We start from the raw sequence: 16,102 nt of genomic DNA on the forward strand, positions 1-16,102 counted from the left end.
TATAATAACTTATTAATGTGGTTTTTTTTTTTTGGGAAAACGTGGTGGCTGAATAGTGCCATGAAAAGGATATTAAATTTGGATTTACGATTCCTAGGTCATAATCCCCGAGGATGTCTTTCATTTTCTGTAACTTTGGGCAAATCATTTTGAGTCTCTTGCGTACAGTTTTCTAATTTATAAAATAAAAGCATTGGTCTGGATGATCCTTAATATTGCTTCTACTTCTACAGTTGTATGACTGTTTTGCTTTTTAATTTTTAAAAATTAACTGTGAAATCAAAACAAGAAAAATCCACCTACTTTTTTAATCTTCATAATTCATCACTCACAAATCTATATCCCTCATGCTTTAGGTTCCCCTTTCCACCCAGCAAAATGGGAATTGTTTCTGTGTAGTTCTCCTTATACATTGCTTACCACAGCACCATGCAGACTCAATGGCTTAATAAGTGTTTTTCAATGTGATGATGACAACAATTATAAAATGTAGTGCAAATGTAGACATTCCAATCCCAAATGTTTTTAAAAATCTTTATAGAAACTTCTTTGTTATTTCTATTTTATTCTTCCTTTCAAAGACCAAGAATAAAATACTGGTTTGGGCAGAAATAAATTTGATTAAATTTCTGTAGCATCTGCCCCAGCCAAAATGTTAGTTAATTAAGTTTGAGGGGACCCTAGGAGAGGTATCTTCCTTTCCTGGGCACTGATAACCAGGATTTATCTAGTCTGTTAAAAAAAATATTGGAATTCAAGTAGATTTTTTAAAAAGTTGAAATACAGGCTCACTAAGATTTTAGTTCCTGGGAAGACTGGTATTTCTTTCTTGTTAATGTATTTAAAAGAAAAAAAAAAAACCTTTTTAGGAGATGAAAGGAGGTAACCTGTTTATAAATAAGACTTACGGAGGTTTATGGTCCCTAGGATTTGCCATAACACGTTCCCTAGAAAAGGAATTCCAAACTTTTGAAAAGGGTGCAGTGTGCCTTCAGTCTAAAATGAAAGTTGAGTCACCAAAGGTAGCTGCCCAGTAGCAAATATGAGTCATTATTCCAAACGATAAGCAAAAGACAAAAATAAAATAACCAGGAGTAGGAAAAAAAAAAAGCAGAATTACTGGAAGCTTTATTGGATTACCCAGGAGTGTTAGCTCAACTCCTGTTCTTACAGAATTGGATTTGGCTTTTGAAGCTGTTCTAGCTATCAAACACCATAATAGCTAGCATGGCTGTGCAGCTTCATTGGTTTATTGGCAATTACATCTTTTTTTTTTTTTCTTTTGCTTGTTTGAAGACAGTCTGTGTGAGAGAGATAGTTTATTGGTAATGTTCTTCCTTAAAAAACAAATGTTCATTCTGAGCTTTCTCCTGCTTTGTACTGGTGCTAGGAACATGGGGGTGGCTTTAAATATGCTATAGGAGAAATTCTTGTTTTATCTGGTGTGACACTTCAAGGAAAGAGCAAGCCTTGAAAAAAAAACAGAGGAAAGGGTCTCTTAAGCCAAGTGCAATGAAAAACAGTGAACATTATTTGATCTTTCATTCCCACAACTCAAGGTAAGTGAGAACAGAAAATCCATTTATTAGTCTGAAGACCAATACTCAGATATTTGGATGTCTCAGTAGAGAACAAAAGATAAGCTATCATCACGGGGAAGACACACAGGAAGCTGCACATCTTTATATTACTGCCTTCAGAATGCCTAGTGAATCTCATCAGTGACAAGGCCAGCTATGAATTTAGCCCAGTGCTTGAATGTCTTTTGGTAATTTAGAAGGATATATGTACCATTTCTTGAAATGCTTTTCAGTGAAGAATTTATTTTGTAGGGGTTCACCTCTACAGTGCAAGTGTACCCAGTTATATTAGAAACACATAATTAAACAAAAATCACTTTGGCCAAGTTAGCCCCCAGTAAGATAAGGAGCTGATAATTCCGTATTACTGGTACTCTCCATTTCTTGACCACCTTCCTGAGCAATTTTTTACCATAGATAACTACTCACTAGCTTCTCCAACAAAAATGGAGGAAAGTGTAAAAGATGGAACTCAAACAGGAATTTGCATCCTATGCAAAACAACAGATTTGGGGAAAAGTTCTATGAGAAAGAGACCAGCGCTTTATTTACCAGGAATTTAAGAATTATGTTTCATCTGGCCATCCTTTTGAAGTCCCTCAATGAGAATTTTTCAGAATTGACCACCTGAATAAATAGCAATTTTGAGCTAGGGAAGTCATTAACTATAGATTATAAACTACTGAAAAGTAGGACTTTGTCATGTTATCTCTCTATGAAGCCAAGCACCAAAACATCACAGGCATGTCTCTCTCAGGTGACACTCTCAAGAGACAGGGCAGTTGTCTCAGGAGTGGGAAGGCAGGAAAGAAGGAAGAGACAGAGCTCCATGTCCTTTGGACATGTACTAGAGGCCTTGCTACTCTGAAATTATGTTCCCAGAGGCCTGTCTCGGACAGCTAAAATCTCACCACTACAGAGATGACCATTTGAATTGTTACCTACTATAATGCAAATATTTCCTGAGAGATCAACACATATAAATAAACTGTTATCTCTCCATGCTGCCACAGTGTGATTTCTGTAGTCTGATTCTATTTTTAGCATGACAGTTGCTGGAGAGCAAATTTGGATGGTGTGTAGGAGTGACAGTGACACTAGTGGGGAGCGGGGATGGCATAGAGATGGAGGGAAGGAGAATCACATGCAAGAACCACGTGCAGAAACCACACAGAGAAAATTGTGCAAAGCAAGGGCACTGACCCAAACATCTCTGGGTTGAGCACAGTGAGTGCCTCCTATATGCCTGGGAGCTGCATGAGGGCCCTGGGCAGCCAGAGCCCGGGAAAAGAGAGAAAGAGGCTCCTGAAATAGATCTTATCTTCACAGTTTGGTTTAGTTCTGACTCTTGGCCACCTACAGAGTAGAAGAGATGACAAGGATTTTGGCTTTGGTGACAGGTCAAACCTGGGGAGGAGAAGATTGCAGAATGGGAGGATGGTTTTGGCCTACCATGGTGTGTGTGTGTGTGTGTGTGTGTGTGTGTAGAAATTTGGATCAGAAATTTGACAGCATAATCGGAGAAGGACAAACATTATATGGTCTCATTCATTTGGGGAATATAAAAAATAGTGAAAGGGAATAAAAGGGAAAGGAAAAAAAATGAGTGGGAAATATCAGAAAGGGAGACAGAACGTGAAAGACTCCTAGCTCTGGGAAACGAACTAGGGGTGGTGGAAGGGGAGGTGGGTGGAGGTGGGGGTGACTGGGTGACAGGCACTGAGGGAGGCACTTGACGGGATGAGCACTGGGTGTTATTGTATATGTTGGCAAATTGAACACCAATAAAAAATAAATTTATATAAAAAAAAGAAATTTGATAGCAGAGCAGGGAGTTCTGACATGAACAGCAGAGTGGTTTTGATAAACAGATGGACAAGTACAGTAAATGGATCTAAGAATCAGAACAGAAGGCTGGAGTTAGGGGTGCAGGTGCAGGTGGTGAGGAGCTCCATGATTGAGAGGAACTATGCCGATCCTTTGCTTTCCTTGGCATTGTGCCTTCTTTGTCCTTTTATTATTAATTATTATTATTATTATTATTATTATTATTTTATGTTTGTCTCTTCTTTCCTTTTTGTTTGTTTTAATTGTGGTTTAAAAAACCCCACATAACATAAAATGCACCCTTTTAACCATTTCTAAGCACAATTCAGTAGTGGTAAATATATTCACACTGATGGGCAACCAATCAACCAACCTCCAGAATGTTTCCATCTTACACAACTGAAACAGCACCCATTAGATTACAATTTATCATTCCGTTCCCCCTCTTCTTAGCGCCCAGCAACCACCATTCTACTTTCTGTTTCTGTGAATCTAGTACCTCATATGAATGGAATCTCACTGTATTTATCCATTTGTGACTAGCCTCTTTCACTCAACATAAGGTCCATGTCGTAGTCTGTGTGTGAATCTCATTCCTTTCCAGGCTGATAAATTTCCTTTGTGTTATAGACTGTACCTGGTTTATCTATCCATCCATCAGTGGACACAGTGGGTGCTTCCACCTCTTTGTTACCAGGTGTGCTTTCCATGTGTAGTAGTTCCTTTCCGTCTTCTTCTTTGTACAAGTCAGGGAACTGAAGTATATTTTAAATCATTTCTTCACTAAGTAAATCCATCAGGAGGAAGGGAGGAAGCATAGTGTATGGAAATCAGGTTAACAGCTTGGTGTCCAGTAAATAGTTAACTGCATGATCTAGGACAGTTAATATGGTTGGGCCTCTGTTTGTACATCTGTAAAATGAGGAGTTTGGTCAAGATGGATGTCCTTCTAAGGTCTATGATTTCTTGTTCTTGATCCTCGTGTTTAAAGCAAGAGGGCTAATTTTTCCCTGCTTGTATGAGATTATTTTGGATTTTCTTCTCTTTGAGCAAATGATTCTTTAAGAGAAAAATTCTCTACTTCTAAGCTCTTTTTGAGTCTGTTCATGTTTTCTTTCTTTTTTTTGTCTGTTCATGTTTTCAATTTGCACTGCCTTTGACATGTAATGAGTTTCATTAGTTTCCTTTATTTTTATTTTTTATTTTTTATAATTTATTTATTTATTCATGAGAGACACAGAAAGAGAGGCAGAGACATAGGCAGAGGGAGGAGAAGCAGGCTCCATGCAGGGAACCCGATGTGGGACTCGATCCCGGGAATCTGGGATCATGCCCTGAGCCAAAGGCTGACGCTCAACTGCTGAGCCACGCAGGCATCCTAGATTTCCTTCAGATAAACTCTAAGATTTTCTCTTTTAAACCTAAGCCTCAATTAAATGTTTTTAATACACAAATATTCATTATATTTATATATGTCCAGAATTATGTTAGTCACCATGAGGAATTAAAAGAGAGTGTGTAGTATAAAACAATGGTGTGGCTCTAAACCTAATCAACTGTGTCCTGAGTTTGGGGTATTATTGCTTTTTAAAATTTTCTTTCAGCTTATCCTAAACTTATACTTGAATTTTATTGTCATTACTATTTCTAAAATTGATTAATCCTGCAATATTTCTTTCTCTGATTTTCTTTCCCCATTCAGAACATTGAATTTTTTTTGTCCGGGTGATATTAACATGTATCTAGTCATTCACAAACTAAAGCCTTTGCAAATATGGCATGGTACAGAGAGCTCTGTATTTCACCTATCAAGGCATGTCACGAAGAAAAATTAGAAACAAAAATTTTTAGTTATTCAAAAAGCATGGTAAGTATACAGTAATACAAGCTATTTTAAAGGACTAAGACTCTTAGTCTGGAAAGATGAAGGCTTATGAGTGACAACATCACCATCTAACAAATATTGATAGATTTGGATGAAAGGATTCTAGAACTAGGAAGAATCCAACTGAACTCAAAAAATGAACTCTGGACAAATTAAATAAGAAAAACCTGACATTCAAATGTGCTGCTGTGAAGAAATAGCCTGGGCTTACTGGATGCACCAAGTTCCCAGGAGAGGCAAGGCTGTACGTGTAGTTGCAATAGAGGTTGATAAAGGAATACAACAGGTTTAAAGCAGAAATTATGCAGAAAGAAGGGCCCCCATGCACATGGTTTGGTAGCTGCTTTTACATGTGGCTGTTTCAACTGTACATAGTCCCTCTGGAGATAGAGGAGCTCATGTTAAAATTGCTACTATGGACTGCATTGTGCATCATCTTTTGTGCCTTCCCCACATAAATTCATATGTTGAAGTCCTAACCTCCAGTACTTCAGACTGTGACTGTATAGATAGAGCCTTTATCATTGTGTTTAAATTGCAATAAGGCCATTGCATTGCCCTAATGCAGTATCACTGGTGTACTTATAAGAAGAGAAAATCTGGACACATGCATGTATGGAAGGAAGATGGTGTGAAGACACAGGGAGAAGGCCACCAACTACAAGCCAAGGAGCAAGGTCTGTGGTAGATTTTTCCTTCACTATTATCAGAAGGAAACAATCCTACCCAAACCTTGGTTTAGGACTTCTAGCCCCATTTATTATTATGAGACAATAAATGTCATTTAGGGGTGCCTGGATGGCTCAGTTGGTTAAGCGTCTGCCTTCAGCACAGGTCATGGTCTTGGAGTCCTGGGACCAAGCCCTGTGTTGAGCTCAACGCTCAACAGGGGGAGTCTGCTTCACTCTCTCCTTCTGTTCCTCCCTCCCCCACTCATGCTCACTCTCCCTCTCTCAAATAAATAAATAGAATCTTAAAAAAAAATTCTGTTGTTCAAGCCACCCAGTCTGTGGTATTGTTATGGCAGTCCCTAGCAAACCAATATGGTTATAACGCACTTTTATTTAATTTATTTAAGAAACACCTATACAGAGCTTACTATGTGGCCAACACATTTCTAAGCACTTTACAAATTTTATTTAATTTTTTAAAAAAGATTTTATTTTTATATAATTCTACTATGCTCAGTGTGGGGCTTGAACTCACAATCCCCGAGATCAATAGTCTCATGCTCTACTGACTGAGCCATCCAGGAACCCCAGTACTTTACAAATCTTAATTATCATAACAACTCTATGAAGTAGGATCTACTATTGTCCCCATTTTACAGATTGGGTAACTGAAGCACAAAGACATAAGTAACTTGCCTAACTTGGTAACTAAAGGAGCCAGTATCTGAATATGGGCAGTCTGATTCAAGTCCACATTCTGATACCTCTCTCTACAAGGTCTGATGTCCTTTGTCTCTTAGGATTGAACCAGGGGTTCCAAGATACAGGTTGAAACTTGTCTCCACAGAGTTGTGTGTGTGTGTGTGTGTGTGTGTGTGTGTGTGTTTAAATCTAATACCACACCATCCCTCCCTGCCAAGTAGATAGAAATCACATTTCATAATGTTTTTCTAGATTTTTAAGCCTCACATCAAGGAAAACAACCCAGGATTCTTACAAAATATCTGCTGGAAAAAAATATATCTGTTGGTCCTCCATTAGAGGCAGAATACTGGACTTTCCAGGCTTTGGATGAACAATTCTTATTTCTTACCTAGCAACATTCCATAGAGGTATGAGAGGAGTGATGTCTTCTCTGTTAGCTAGCAAAGAACTCCTTCTAGTTATATGGAACTTGAAGAATTGCATGAATGGTGGGGCTCTGTAGTCATACAAGACAGCTTACAGGCAAAAGCCTTTTCCATTTGCATCCTTAGCTATCAACAGAGTGTCAACCAATATGTGTACAGATGCTTGACTTCAATGTGTGAAAAAAATCTTTCTACAAAATCAACCAGAGAAGCCAAATTTAATTAATAAACTTTTTAGAACATGAGCAACCAGGGAAAGATAATCACTGCAGGGAAAGAGGTAAGCTTTTATTCCTGGCCATAAAACACAAAAGTTTTGAAGATCGGTGTTTTAGTGGTATTTTCTATGAAAAGCATTGGAAGCCGGACTGCAGCTCAGCTGGGGAGTTAGTTATTAAATGGACTGAAAGTACACATGTTCAACCTGCTGAACATGAACCATGCTGCACACCTCCCCACACCCTGCCCTTGAGAGTTTCAGGTTGAAAGACTTTGTTTGAGTTGTTCATTGCTCAGAGTCTGGAGTGGAGGAGCCAGAAACACACCTCTTTACTCTTTACCATTTCATCTGACTCACTTGGAGATTTTGTGGAGGTGACCGTGAGAGGCCAAGGTGGTGCCAGCAAAAGTTTGGACTTCAATGAATCAACAGACTTAGTGATAGACAAAAATGATAGAGTGATGGAGAGGCTCCATGTTCTACTTGCATTCAGTAGCTTTTTCACTCCTCTCGAGAGTTGATGCTGGGCCTCAAGTTATACAAGAACAACTTGATAGAAGGTTAGCAACAGATCCTTTTCCAATCATGACAGAGGAAACAAAACCAAAGTATGCTCAATAACAAAGGGGCAGTGACCTGTGACCTCTTCTAAACCATTCCTTCTTGCATCCAATCCAAACTGTGGCTTCTTTGAAATGATCCATGTGGTTTTCTATCTTGTTCTACTAGGAAGCATTGGCGTTACCCCCACCTCTAGTTATCTCTGATATTTCCAAACAGGTCCCAGTCCCAAAATTTCCACTGCAGAGAAATCCTAAGCAAGCTTGTTGGCAAGTCTCTCCTGTTGTTCTGGGAGCCAGCTCTGCCCCAGGTGTTCTAATGTTGACATGCACTGCAGGGAGCCGACTTAGAACATCTGAGAACAAAAGGAGAAAAACATTATGAAACGTGATTTCTACCTGGAATATGCCAGATAGGAAGGAAACAAGTCCTTTGTAAGGAAGCAGGTCTCAGCCTGAATCTCAGTGCCTGGTAAAGAATGCCAGGAGGTTGTTGTTGGGGGTGGTGGTGGGATTGGTATGGAAGGAGGGTCATGATTTGTAAATGAGACTGTCTGGCTCCAGAGAGGCAGCATGATATTGAAATGCTCACAGTTCCATTGCTATTAGCCCCTACCAAACCCATAGTAGGGACGTGGTACATTCCAGTGTGGTCCCTTCACAAAAATAAGAAGCAAAAATAAGAAGCAAGGCCAGATTCACCCACACCAGTCATGTAAGAAAACTTCATAAGAAGCCAGGGGCCTGAGAAACATTTCTATAACTGAAATCTTTGTAGATCTATGGTATCTTTGGAGATGTTGCTAGAGAATGGAATTATATGTGAGGTCAAGACTGGATCTGACTTCCTCTCTAGGTAGTTTAACCTACATGGAAGGCTTTGGAGAATTCAGTTCTTCATGCATGCAGAAGCCTTCCACTTCCCTAAAATGAAGTTCTTTATCATCCTCTTAAGCAGATACCATGACGACACAGCAGGTAGCTTTATGCTCCTTCAGGTCCTTCTAACTCGAATAACAACATTGCTAGTTTATCATTTCCAGCGAAGTCAGGCAATACCTGCTATGCAGGATTTCTAAGCAAAATAATTTACTGCAAGAAACTGTCAATTGCCTGTCTACCTTGGTGGCTCTGAAGAGATTGACAAAGACCAGAGATATGAAAGGAAAATATTTGTAAAACCAAATCAGAGTCCCTGCTCCCTCCTTTTGGCATAATTCTTATCTTTCTAGAGTAATTCTAAGACTCCTATTCAAGTTGAAACTTACCCTGATGCCTTTCTATGATGAATATTTGTATAACTGGTTGTTCATCTGTTCCTTATTTAGTTAACCAATCTATTGTAGATGAAGCCTAAGTATATGGAAGTGAACCAATTTGCATGTATTTTAGGTCAGAATAAGAGTTTCATCCTACAATAGATGAAGCTAAATGTCGCACAACAAAGCATATTATATGAGGCCTTTGTAAAAGGAACATATACATTTTCTGACAATTACTTTAGCACATTGGGTTCAAGTAGAACTTATAAAAAGATCTTATTGGGTTATTCTTAAATAACCCAATATGGATGAAAGTACCTAAATATTTTCTCACCGGAGCAAACTTGTATTGGTTAAATTATGCTGATGAGTTGCATAACTGAATCAGGAAGCAGCCATACCAAAAACCCACTTGAGGTTTAAAGAGCAATGAAGTTAAAATAACTGTGGTCTCCAAAGTATTGAGTCAAGGAAATGCTCTGAGTTCATGGAGTGATTTGGAGAGAAGCAAATTGAATTCAGTGGTTATAAGGCAGTAAGATTTCTGAACCAATCAATAGTTAAGAGATCTAGCTTTAGATTCCACCTTTTGTTGCCGTACACTGGGGAATTCACTTCTCTCTGGGTTTCATCCATAGAGTAAGGTGCTTAAATTAGATTATTTCTCTGAGGTCCCTTTCAATTCTGTTACTCTGTGAGATAGGTGACCTTAGTTTAGTGTATGCTGGTTTTAATCAGCAATACTTTTTGTTGCTGTTTATACATAATTTAATTAAAAATTGTACTACATTAGGGTGCTTGGGATTTTCTCAATTTTTTTTAAATCCCTGCATTTAAGATGGTTAACCAGGCTATTTAAATAGTTTAAGACTAGAAATCACCAGGTAAAATTGATAGGATCATTAACTGTACCTCAATAAAATAACGATAAAAGAATAAATGCAGCATGGAGATTATTAGATTAGATTATTAGATTAGATCGTCACAATAGTAGCATGGAGACCTTATATCAAAGACAAGGATGAAGATGTTTAACATTTGTATAAGTTTTAGCAGACAGAACATGAGAGCAAGGGAATTCAAAGAAGGCCATGGTAGGAAAATAGATGTTCAAAATATTTGCTTATTCTGGAACATAAATTTTGATTTAAAAGAATAAAGCACACACAGAGGATGATCAAAATGAGCATTTGTAACACTGAAGAAATAAAATACTGTAACATTAAAAGGCCTGCATAGGGGATCCCTGGGTGGCTCAGCAGTTTAGTGCCTCCCTTCGGCCTGGGTCATGATCTTGGAGTCCCTGGATCAAGTCCTGCATCAGGCCCCCTGTATGGAGCCTGCTTCTCCCTCTGCCTGTGTCTCTGCCTCTCTCTCTCTCTCTGTCTCTCATGAATTAAAAAAAAAAAAGGCCTGGATACTTCATAGGCTGTAAGCAAAGATCTAAGTAAAACTTCTTCAATAAAAGTTAATATCTGAATAAATGTTAGCTTATAGTCTATCTTTTCAAGCCTAAGTTTCATGACCTCAGCTGGTAAACTTCAAAGCCTCTACTCAAAGAAGAAATTCTGTAGAAAATATGGAAATCTAGAAATTGCAGCAGAAGAGGAACATGATAGAGGTACTAACCTAATGCGTAAATGTTCATGTCAGAACTGTGAAGGATGACACTATCCATTGGCTGAGGAACTCGTTACTGCCTTTGTTAGGCTGGGTTGCCTAAGATGGGGACTGGGATGGAGATTTGTTTGAAGAAGTTTCAATGGGAATTCTCTCTAGATCAACACCTGGAAGAGAGTGAAGGGGAGCAGGATTGGGCAAGAGAAACTAAGTTGTGGTTCAGCTGCAATAATGGCTTTAGCCAATCCCACAGAAAGTTCTGGAGCTGGGATGGCTTTTAAAAGTTGTCTTCAATCAAGGTAAGAAGGCTGGACCTATGTACATTCATACAAATTGGTCATTGGATGTGAGCTGTATCTCAGGAAGGAGCATAACCTGTGGCAATGCAGGTCCCCATGGCTGATGGCAGTGCCCAGAGAGAAACTTACCTGAAGGGACATTTGGGGTACTGTACCACAGCATCTACTATTTGGTTTCATAGTATGAAAACTAACTCTTCACTGTGTAAAAAATTATATAAAATAGTAACAAAACATCAATAGACAAGAGATCAGCTTCTAAGCAACCTTACCTATCTTTTCCAGAAAAGATCATGATAACAAATGCCTTTGAACAGACAAAACAGATGCCACCAAGTCTATGCACCAAAGCTAGCAAACTTGATTCATGGAGAGTCTCTGCAAAGGAAATCTGGCAATATATCATCTATGCCCATATCCAATAATAACAAATTAAGAGAAGCATTAAAAAATTTCTTAATAACAGGAAGTAGTGACTACTAACACCGTATCTGTGAGGAAAGAATCAAACAAAATGATATAAGGGGGGAAAAAACTCAACAACTTAAAAGGGACAGGAGTCTGGAACGAGGTAGTATCATAGGGAAAATGTGTCCTAGCATCTCACTATACCTAAGGGTATCACCACATTACAGCTCATTACTGTGACTGCAATTTTTAACAACTAGGTATTTGTGAAAATTTGTATTCTATAAATTTTGCTTATAAAAGAAAAATAAATTTCAGAATTATTTCCTTTTAGAATAGTTTTTTTAAAGATTATTTATTTATTTATTTATTTATTTATTTATTTATTTATTCATGAGACACACAGAGAGAACGAGAGGCAGAGACACAGGCAGAGGGAGAGGGAGAGGGAGAAGCAGGCTCCATGCAGGGAGCCTGATGTGGGACTCGATCCTGGAATTCCAGAATCACACCCTGGGCTGAAGGCAGGCGCTAAACCACTGAGCCACCCAGGGATCCCCTCCTTTTAGAATAGTTTTAAAAAGCTTGATGCTTATTCATAGTTATCCAGAAAACCTTGGTGGTCCAGATTCCAGTCCATCCTTGAAAGGACCCTTATAGCTAAGTGTTTACTATATACATAAACTTAGAAGTTAAAGGTTAATAGGCATGGCTTCAACAGGTTTTATTAGGTAGATGTTCACACAGAAGTTCTGTAGCAGTGGCTTCAATATCCTATTTCTAAAAAAAAAAAAAATATCCTATTTCTTTCCTTTCTTAATCAGGTCCCCCAGAGAGTATACTTGATAAGCAAGAAGTTAGGCACGGATTCTTTCAAGTGAATTAGACAATTCAATTACAAGGAGTTTGGAGCATGCTCTTTGCCTCACTAGCTGCCTCACCCTTGCTAACCGAGCTTAGAAAAACGTCTGCCAGCAGGTAGAATTCTGCGCCGGCTTCGTCATCCACTCAGTCTTGCTTTCAGAGGGGAAAATGGATATAAAGAAGACAGTAAAAGCAGGGCTCTGACCAGCCTTCTGAAGCGCCATGACTGCTTTGGGAATGAGCGGTTGTTGCTTTTCCACTGACTCAGCTAAGTGTAAGAAGAAAGTATTCCTGAAAATTTACCTAACTGGAAAGTCAATGGAAGTAAATTTTTTGTGAAACGCTGAATCATTCTGATATATTAGCCAGAAGTTTATGCAATTTCTTTTTATCACCGGAAGATCTTTAGTAATTGTAGGCACTCCTCTTATTTCAATAGTTTTGGAGAGGGATTGTTGACACCTTAGATTAAGCCAGTGGATACTTGCCACCTTTTTCCATTCATAAAGTCAAAGAACGAGGCATGTGCCGAAAACCTGAAAGTCATTACAGGACTGGACTTAAAAACAATTTTTTTTTTTTTTTTGCTTTGAAGTCTTTTTAACATTCCTGTAAGATCTCTTTATCATGAATACAACTAAATCCTCTCATCTTTTTTTTTCAGATTGTAATAAGAATACTTAACACGAGATCTACCCTCTCGACTGATTTTTAACTGTACAATACAATGTTGTTGACTATAGGTACAAAGTTGTACAGGAGAAATCGAGAGCTCATTCATCTTGTTAACTGAAACTTTACGCTTCTTGATTAGTAACACCCTGTTCTCCCCGTAGTCTCTGGTAACCAGCATTCTCCTCTGTCATCCTGCAAAACTGACTACTTTAGATACTTCATATAAGTGAAATCATGAACTATTTGTCTTTCTGTGTCTGGCTTATTTCACTGAATATAACATCCTCAAGGTCCATCCATGTTGTCACGTATTGCAGAATTTCTTTCACCTTTGAGACTCAATAATATTCCATTATATGTATAAACCACATTTCCTTTATCCATTCATCTACCAAAGAACACAGAGGCTGTTCCCATATCTTGGCTACTGTGAATAGTGAGTGCTGTGATGAACATGGAAGTGCTAATAACTCTTCGAGATTCTAGAAATCTTCTCATCTTCAGTGCATACAAGTCATATTCACTCTCTGCCTTTCTCTTACCCTCCTCTTTCTTTGTTCTTGGTCAAGCCTCCTGGCTTACACAGCATTTCTGACATTCACCTTGATTGCTATGTTTTCATAGAAAAGCATGATATATTATACCCTGGCAACCTCTCTGCTAACTAAATCCACCCATTTTGCAGGTTAACAGTTCTGCTTATAGTGTATCTTCAACACTGCACTGGGAGTGCTGCGGGCAGTTGAATAAATATTAACAAGCAAAAATAATTATGTCTCCTTTACTTACCTTTTCTGTTTGAAGTTGCTTTACATCTTCTGTAGCCCTCACCAGACATAAGACAAACTGACTCAAATTAGAGATTTTTACACTTAAGAAAGAGACTCACCTTTATATTTATCCCAATTGTTAATTTTCTACTCAGATAAAATATCTAGCATGATGTAAGCCTTGAAGTGGAGGGATCCATCTGGAAGTATGCATAAAAATATGTAAGACCCATTCAAACTATTCATCATGGCCCCATGGTTAAAGAAATCCAAACACTCAATACAAATCAAATGAGAAAATTGGCCATAATCTCAAAAACAGAATCTTATACTTTTAGATCTTACAAAGAAAGACTTTATTTTTCCTATGAAATCATAAACAAAAATTAACATACCTGACCTTGAAAACATGGTTGGCTGACTTAATTCCAATATCATTGGAGCAAGCTGGAACTTGTTATTTGTCCCTCAGTGAAATAAGGCACATTTGGAATATACCCAGTGTTCCTAACTTCATGTTGGAGGAAATCACAGAGGATAGCTAAAGTTACTTGAGGTAGCATTCCATTGGTGTTAATGATCAATTAAAGAACTATTGTGAGGGGGTAATTTCTAAAATATGCCTGACCTGGGAGGAAGAAAGAACCTTGAATTAAACTGGCAACACAACTTAAAGAATTCTTGTTGAAAGTGAGAACTTAAAGTTTCTCCAACCTATAGAAGCTTTGATTATACCATTGGCAATTTATTTTACTATACTTAGTTTTACTCATTCACTCATTCTTCCTTTACCTTAAGTGGGAACATAGCTGTAAACTATCATTGTTCCATGAGAGGAAAAAACAGATTATAGTTCTACTTCTTCCATGGCAGAACTGGGACCAGACTTGTCCTCCCACTGTAAGTGACTAGAAAACAGAAAAAAATTTATGAGACAACTATTTTCAGACATTAGTCAGTAGTATAGGACTGTGATCCTTAAGAGAAGAGAAACAAAATAGGAGAGTCCTATGATCACCAGAACTTTCTGCCAGGGCACTTTCTGGATTACAGCATAGGGATGAGGAAGCCAAGCCCAACAGGTAGGTCATGTTAAATGAGGAGACAGATATTAGAGTTCTGGGAGAATGAGGAGGCTGAAGTCTATGGTGTAGACTAATAGTGAGGAGAGAAAAGCTCTGAAAGTTTGAATGGGTTCCCCTTTAGTCTGTGCCTGAATACTAAACTGAGCATGCATAGAATGAGAATACATAAGGCAGGGGTAGTAAAAACTACAATTACTGGGGAAAAGATAAATATCAGGGAACTATAAGCTTCTAGTTCAATTCATAGAACACAATTCATGGAGCTCACACAACGCTGAGAACATTCAAATACAGACCTCTTTAAACACCTAGCACATTCAGTAAAGACCTCAGGAAGACCATACCTTAGAAGTAAGACTAGGGACACCTGGATGGCCCAGTCAGTTGAGTGTCTGACTTGATTTCAGCTCAGATCATAATCTCAGAGTTGTGAGATCGAGCCCAGGGTTGGGCTCCACACTGGGCATGGAGCCTGCTTAAGATTCTCTCTCTCCTTCTTCCTCTACCCTTCCCCCTTCCCTTGTGCTCTCTCTCTCCTTTCTCTGAAAAAAAAAGAAAAAAGAAAAAAAAAGTAGGACTAAACTAACCATAGATTAAGGCTATTCTACACCTCTGTAACAAAACTTAAAAACCAAGCCTCAAAAGGACCAAATTTATCTCCAAGTATTTTAGCCACCTGCCAAAATCCCACAATACTCTTTCAAGGAAGATAACAAAATCCAAATGATCAACACACCAAAAAATCACAATATCTAGTATTCAACAAAAAATTGTTAGACTTGTGAGGAAGCAAGAAATTGATCCATAGCTGTAATGAAAATTACTCAATAAGGACAGTCATAAAAATGACAGAGATGATGGAATTATCAGAAAGGACTTTAAAAGCTATTGTAAATGTATTCAAGAGTTTGAGTAAAATTATGAACACAATGAAGAGTGAAATTAAAGATATGTAAGAGAACTGGATGTACATTCTAGAGCTGAAAAGGCAATATCTGAATTGAAAAATCCACTGGATGAGAGTAACAGTACTTTAGAAATATAAAAGAATACCAGGGAAATTGAAGCCATAGCTGTAGAAACTATGTGGACTAAACATTGAAGAAAACTATTGAGAAAAAAATGGACAGAGCTTTGTGACTTTGTGACAACATGAAATGGCCTAACATGAATATAATTAAAGTCCAAGAAGGAAGAGATGCAGAAAAAAAATGAAGACCAATTTACCCCCAAATTAAAAAAAAAC

General features: G+C 38.1%; 1 long non-coding RNA gene across 3 annotated transcripts; it reads right to left on the bottom strand.

Annotated features, from left to right (window-relative positions):
- Window positions 1-7,292: 7,292 nt before the first annotated feature.
- LOC140611255 (uncharacterized) lies at window positions 7,293-14,675 on the bottom strand. Of its 3 annotated transcripts, XR_012012532.1 has the most exons (4): window positions 14,167-14,675; window positions 13,891-13,971; window positions 10,765-10,922; window positions 7,293-8,229 (listed from the first exon to the last, which is right to left on the bottom strand). It is a non-coding gene; the product is annotated as an uncharacterized lncRNA (long non-coding RNA). The 3 variants fall into 3 exon arrangements; XR_012012533.1 differs by lacking the exon at window positions 10,765-10,922; XR_012012534.1 differs by lacking the exons at window positions 10,765-10,922; window positions 13,891-13,971.
- Between the last annotated feature and the right edge of the window lie 1,427 nt (window positions 14,676-16,102).

The sequence above is a fragment of the Canis lupus genome, chromosome 19 (assembly GCF_048164855.1).
Source record: "Canis lupus baileyi chromosome 19, mCanLup2.hap1, whole genome shotgun sequence".
NCBI lineage: Eukaryota > Metazoa > Chordata > Mammalia > Carnivora > Canidae > Canis > Canis lupus.